The sequence below is a fragment of the Rhagoletis pomonella genome, unplaced genomic scaffold (genome assembly GCF_013731165.1).
Source record: "Rhagoletis pomonella isolate Grant_MI unplaced genomic scaffold, Rhpom_1.0 Rhpom_scaffold_00031, whole genome shotgun sequence".
NCBI classification, from domain to species: domain Eukaryota; kingdom Metazoa; phylum Arthropoda; class Insecta; order Diptera; family Tephritidae; genus Rhagoletis; species Rhagoletis pomonella.
Genome location: NW_023458585.1, coordinates 240,807 through 248,210, shown reverse-complemented (window position 1 = coordinate 248,210; position 7,404 = coordinate 240,807). Strand labels below are relative to the sequence as shown.

Genomic DNA, 7,404 nt, shown 5'->3' with positions numbered 1-7,404 from the left:
ATAGAAACTACCTCACTAAATTGGAAAAAATTATATTTACGAGATATCTATTTAAATAAATGTACATATAACATAAAGGCTATTTATTTGAAGCAAGTTATAAGAAACAATGGCAGAATGTCTGTTTGTGTATGAATTCATTTGTCACGGCTACCAAACTTTGCGAATTATCAGTGAAACAAAACAAACAGACGGGATAATAATTGAACCAGATGCAACAGAGTTGCATTGTCTTCAGTTTATCAAGTTTAGGGCCGGTTGTTCAATGTCTGATAATCACTACTTGCCTGTTAAACATCATTATCGACGATTTCGACATCATGCATATAACATGTGATCGATAAAGTAGTCGTTGTATCTAACCGGAGCTTCTACCTCCGATTTGTGATAATCAGACATTGAACAACCGGCCCTTATTCAGTGAAATCGCTGGATAAATTTATCAGAAATGTGTAAACGTGTTTCCATACAAATTTTGACAGTTCATTTATAAGGTTTACACAATTATAAGTTTATACGGTTTACAATGCATTTATAAGGCTTGATGAATACCCTTAATTTCCTTTTTTGTTCGGATTTTGATATACGCCTCCGTATTTGATCTCAATTGAGCTTTTATAAGCATGAGTTGTCAATTTAAACGAATATCTTTTGTTTTGCTTGTTTTGTAGTATTAGATAAGTATTATTATAGCCAATTTCACTTCTTTGCACTTCAAAAGGGACAAATATATGTAAATATAATTCAGACGCTTAAATTAATAAGTTTATTTTATTACTAAAATAAGTTCTTTTTGATGCACTCAAATTTAAACAAATTTATATAATCTCTTTAATTTAACATAGTAATTTATAAATTTTATAAATGTATTAATTATTTAATTTTCAAGCAATTTAACATTTCAATTCAATACCTCTCACGACGATAGTACTATCGATACTATCGATGTTTTCAACTATCGCTTCGAAAACTATCGAGTGGCGGTATCGATAGTATCCCAGCTCTAGTTCATGTTAACGATGGACAAATTTTGTATGGCTCATCTCTTTTTCTAATTACAATTAGGAAGTTAAGCTCGAAAATGAGGATAATCTACTTACACACGGTGTCACACGGTCAGTAATTATCACGATATTTGGATCGCGATCCATATTGATGGATTGATGGATCGCGCACGAATTCTATATGCTCAATATTTATCGCGTCAGTATTTGCATAGTTTTTGTGCTGAACGCTTATTATGATGCAAGAAAATACTTTTATTTTGTATGAATAATTTGCAGATAATGCATTCCAAAATTATTTTAAAATTTCCCATGTTAATTAAAATTGTTTCCGCACAGTTTCAAGCTGACTGCTTGCGCAACGTCTTCATCTTCGCCTTCGTCTTCATTTGCACTGTTATCACTTTCACATGTTTACTGCTGCACTGTTTTTCGTTTTCGGCTTCGCCTTCATCTTCATTTTCGGCTTCGCTTCCTTTCTGTGTTGCCAAAAAAAAGGGGCTGAACACTTTTCTGCGTAGAGATTATAACCCTTACTATGTAGAAGTATATTTCTTGTGCATTATTTGGGTGTTTTCAAAGTTGAAATACAAATTATATTAATAGAGTGGCAGCACCAGTTTTCCTCCATCTTATTTATATTAACTAATTGCAAAGCAATGGAGTGCACTAAAACGTGTGCTGAAGCAGCCTCAATTGCAAAGCAATGGAGTGCACTAAAATGTTCACTGTTCTCTAATAGATTAGGTGAAACATGCAATATTTTCGCATTTAGTAAAATTAAAACACGTTTTTCGCTGTAAAGTGAACTGCTTTGGCAGTTTCAACTCGTTCTTCTTTTCGCTCTATTCTTTGTTTACTTGTGGTACACAAATGTCAACGCCCAGGACGGCGCAATCTTGTATTCTATTGTTACGATTATCCTGGAAACCTTGAGGGATTTCCCAAATATCATACGGCTCGTATCGCTGGATTGTTAAATAAATGCTAACGATGACTAAATTGTAGTACAATTAACTTTATTGTACAACAAACAATTTACAATACTCGCTAATACAGTAAAAACACTTTACAATACTTGTTAAAGCAATAACAATGCCTTACTACTTATTAACACAATTAAACTTATAGCTTGCTTATTCGCAACTCACTTCTCTGCTCACTTTACTTGTAGCTTGCTGACTTGTAACTAACTCACTTCGCTGTGGCGGCGCCCTTATATACCTGCGCTCGTACTTATGGCAACTCTAGAACGTTCTGAAGTTTATCGCTCATTCTCTTTCTCTCGCTGTTCGCAGTGTTCATCCAACTTGACGTTTCTCTTTGTGGAACATTCTACGTAATTCCTCGAACATTCTGCCTATTTCTCGTTGTTCGCTTCGCGTTGCCGCAGTATTCGTCACACTGCCCTCCACCTTAGTCTGATCGTCCCGATCAGACCCACTTGCTGTTCCAAACGCTGCAAGCCTTTCCAAGTGGACCACCTTCATCTTGTTTCTTGGTCTCCCAACGGTCTGGATTCGATACACTACGTCATTCAGCCGTTTGATGACCTTATACGGACCTTCCCAGTTGCATTGTAGTTTTGGGGACAAACCTTTCTTCCGTTGTGGATAGTACACTAAGTCTCCCTCTTGGAAACCCTCGGAGTTCATTGCCTTATCATACCTGGCCTTCATCTTGTCACTCATAATTTGAGTTCGCTGTCTCACAAGAGCATGTATTTCTCTTAACTCATCTTCCAGGATGTTGGACGTCTCTTTCCCAATTCTCCTTGCATCGCCAGTTACTCCAAACTTCAGGTCACTAGGCAAACGGAGCTCACTGCCAAAGATTACCCTTGCAGGAGTTTTACCGGTTGTTTCATGCACTGCTGACCGGTATCCCATCAGGAAAGGGGTATGCGGACATCCCAATCTTTCTGAGTTTTGTCCACGAACTTCCGCAAATGCTCTTCCAGGGTTTGGTTGAACCGTTCCACCATGTCATCTCATTGCGGATGAAGAGCCGTTGTTCGAGTTTTCCAGATACCCAGTATCTGGCACATCTCTTGGAACACCGCCGATTCATAATTTCTTCCCTGGTCAGAGTGCAGCTCTATAGGCACACCGTATCTCGCAACTCAATTGTAGGTGAATACCTCCGCAACTGTTTTAGCTTCCTGGTTTGGAATCGGGTATACCTCAAGCCCTTTGCTAAAGTAGTCCATAACCACAAGGATGTATTTGTTTCCCTGTGCGCTCATAGGAAATGGACCGGCTACATCCATGGAAATCTGCTCGAAAGGTGCACCTGAGTTATACTGCTTCATCTGGCCATGACTTTGGGATTTGGGTCCTTTAGCTGCAATACCCTCCACGCAGTTAGCAATCCACTCTGCGACCGATTGCCGACAACCAATCCAATCGAACCTCTGCTTAACCTTCTCCAGTGTCTTCGTGATTCCCAGGTGCCCTCCACTAGGACCATTGTAGAATTCCTTGAGTACATCCTGAATTCTTACCCTTGGAACTACGATCAGGTTGCGGGAGCACTGGCCATCTTCGCTTTCCCATACCCTATGCAAACAGCCAGATATTAATTTTAAGCTGTTCCATTGTGCCCAGTACGCCTTTGCGATGGGGCTTAGTTGGCCTTCTGTCCACCTTCAGTCCATGCATCAAAAGCTCCAGATCTGGATCTTCCTGCTGACACTTTCGTAGCTGTTCTTCCTTCCACTCTTCCGCTGGTGTTATTGTCGTTAGACGAACGTCTATAATGTCCTCTTTTCTCTCAGCTTTTGAGCAGTGTTTACATTCCTGGCTACATGGTCGGCGGGACATGGCATCAGCATTACCGTGGACTAGAGGTGTCAAACTATCGATAGTCACACCATCGATAGTTTTGATAGTTTTCAGAAAAACTATCAATATTCTCGATAGTCTCGAAAAAAGCAAAACTATAGATAGCACTATCGATAGCGCCATCGATAGCGGTAAATCAGTTAGGTTGCTTTGTTTTTACAGGATCATAGTGAAATAAATATTATCTTATAAAAGTTATAATCATTCAAAATTAGGAAACTGCTTAGCCAAAATACTTCTCTTTTTAGAAAGTTCAAAAACAAACACAAGTTATTCAAACAAAACAGGATTTACGATTAACATATGTATGTATAATTTAAAAAAAAATTGGGAGAGATGATCGATAGTCCTACTAAACTATCGATATTTTTGATAGTATAAGAAAAAACTATCAATGAGTATTGATAGTCTAAAAAAACTAAAACTATCGATACTATCGATAGTTTGACAACTCTACCGTGGACACTTCCCTTCGTCTCTCAATCCTTCGTGCTAGCTGTCCTTCTGGATTCTTAAACTGTAGTAGCCACTTCAGCGCTGCATGGTCCGTTCGAACTCGTAAACGTTGCCCATAGAAGTAACGGGTGATTTTTTTGAGGTTAGGATTTTCATGCATTAGTATTTGACAGATCACGTGGGATTTCAGACATGGTGTCAAAGAGAAAGATGCTCAGTATGCTTTGAAATTTCATCATGAATAGACTTACTAACGAGCAACGCTTGCAAATCATTGAATTTTATTACCAAAATCAGTGTTCGGTTCGAAATGTGTTTCGCGCTTTACGTTGTTCAGCGATGAGGCTCATTTCTGGTTGAATGGCTTCGTAAATAAGCAAAATTGCCGCATTTGGAGTGAAGAGCAACCAGAAGCCGTTCAAGAACTGCCCATGCATCCCGAAAAATGCACTGTTTGGTGTGGTTTGTACGCTGGTGGAATCATTGGACCGTATTTTTTCAAAGATGCTGTTGGACGCAACGTTACGGTGAATGGCGATCGCTATCGTTCGATGCTAACAAACTTTTTGTTGCCAAAAATGGAAGAACTGAACTTGGTTGACATGTGGTTTCAACAAGATGGCGCTACATGCCACACAGCTCGCGATTCTATGGCCATTTTGAGGGAAAACTTCGGAGAACAATTCATCTCAAGAAATGGACCGGTAAGTTGGCCACCAAGATCATGCGATTTGACGCCTTTAGACTATTTTTTGTGGGGCTACGTCAAGTCTAAAGTCTACAGAAATAAGCCAGCAACTATTCCAGCTTTGGAAGACAACATTTCCGAAGAAATTCGGGCTATTCCGGCCGAAATGCTCGAAAAAGTTGCCCAAAATTGGACTTTCCGAATGGACCACCTAAGACGCAGCCGCGGTCAACATTTAAATGAAATTATCTTCAAAAAGTAAATGTCATGGACCAATCTAACGTTTCAAATAAAGAACCGATGAGATTTTGCAAATTTTATGCGTTTTTTTTAAAAAAAAAGTTATCAAGCTCTTAAAAAATCACCCGTTACTTGTGGAAATGTTTGACGCACTCCACCAACGCTAGTAGTTCTCTCGGAGTTACGCAGTAGTTCCTTTCTGGTTTTCCAATCGACCGGCTATAGTAGGCAACCACCTTCTCCTGCCCATCAATTACCTGCGACAGTACGCCTCCTATGGCATAACCACTAGCATCTGTATCCAAAATAAACGTTGCACCTGGAACGGGATACGCTAGCATAGGTGCAGTACATAGTCGTTCCTTCAGAGTCTGGAAAGCCTCCTCCTGCTCCTTGTTCCACTCGAAGGCTCTATTTTTCCTAGTGAGCTCGTGGAGGCTATTAGCAACGCTGGCGAAATTCGGAGCAAATCGGCGGTAGTAGGTGCATAGCCCAAGAAAACTTCGTAGTTCGTGCAGGTTGGTACGGGTTACTGTTCGCCGCACAAAATATAAATACTTTATTCTTCAGCATATAGCGCACCCGGTAGCATGTCAGAAATTTCACCATCTCATATTTTTCTAGAGTGTACTGCAACTGCATGGAAGGTCTGCCATTTTGCGATAGCTGTGTTCCTTGCGGACAGTGTCGCTGACTGTCACTAGTTCCAGCAGGTCTGTTCGTCTTTTTTTTTTAATAAACACTTTCCCGCGGACAGCTACGTTTTCCTTAGTACTAAAGGCTGGTTTTTATTAGGTCAGAATCACTGACGCCAAAAACACTGCCTTCATCTGACAGCTGTTCATTTGATGTTAAATGCGTTTTCATTACCGCAGTGCATGTCAAAGACTGTCGTCAACTTTCAGTGTCAGATGATTGACGTTCCGTTTTCATTACTGACGTCAAATGTGAGGTTAATTTTTACAAAAAGTGTAGAATACCGACCTTTTAGCTGTAGAAAAACCAGGGGTGTAATTTGGTTGAGCTCTTCATGCTGATTTTAACCTTACCAAGGTTGTTTGGCGCGGGTGAGAAATTGAGGGGATATACGAGGTTAAGTTAAATTTTTTCGATACTTTGAATTATCATTCAGTTGATGTACATAATTTTCCTGATTTTTTTTATATTTTCAAGTCAGAAATACAAAGATACAAAAAAAAATTAAATCTTTTTTTAATAAATTACCTTTTGAAAAAAAATTGCATAATTAATGCTACAGAAATTTATATTATTTAGAAAGTACAACTTATCACCTTATATAGAAAGGTTTGTTATAGCGCAAAATTTAACGAACGTAGTGGTAAAAATCGAAATTGTATACATATATTTTTTTTAATAGCGTTTACCAAAAATTTGTTTTCAAAATGGTTAGTAGTAAAAAAAAAGCTATGAGAATTATATTTGAATTGGCATCAATACTTTTCTAATCGGTCAAGTAGCTTCCGAGATATTAAATATTGAGAACTAGGAAAGTTGAAGTTTAACCGGTTATATTTTCTTGGGTTTTTGCTTGCCCAGATAATTTGGGCACGGCAACCCCGGATTTTTATTTTTTTGATATTCCTCCTTACACTGCGGCAAATTCCATTTGGAAGAGTAACGGAACTAGTCCAAATGACGCAGTGCCCGTTATTCTTCCAAATGGAATATTCCCGCAGTGCAAGGGTATATAAAACCCGCTGGAAACTCCGCTGCCAACCAATTTACATTCTAGAATTGACAGCGGGCGAAAAGGTAGTGCTGAATGTGACAAAGTTTTGATTTAATAAAAAAAAAGGAAGTTACCATAAGACGGTGAAGTGAGTGAAAAAAAAGATTTGGAGTGAACAATTAACAGTGTTCGCGTTAAAATAGCGCAAGTGGGGTTTAAGGTGGACTCCAGGTGTACAAAGCAACTGCTAGGATCCGTATGGTACGCGATTGGGTGCTCCAACAGCAACACATCCCATTGAGAGCAACCGCCGGCTACATTTCTTAGTTTTCTTATAATTATTAAGTACCTTGCTTATACGAGGCATTAATAAAATGTATAAACAAGGTAAAAGGTGCGTATTCATGGTCAAATTGCTAAATCGAAACTAATAAAGTGCAGCTTCTATCTGACTCAGTTTAACGAAATGGCAAAACGAGTGTG

The 7,404-nt window shown here is 39.0% G+C and overlaps 1 protein-coding gene across 1 annotated transcript in view; it reads left to right on the top strand.

Annotated features, from left to right (window-relative positions):
* The window catches only part of LOC118749679, a gene marked incomplete at its 5' end in the record, with an annotated part of 256,884 nt that overhangs the window by 142,975 nt on the left and 106,505 nt on the right, over window positions 1-7,404 (top strand).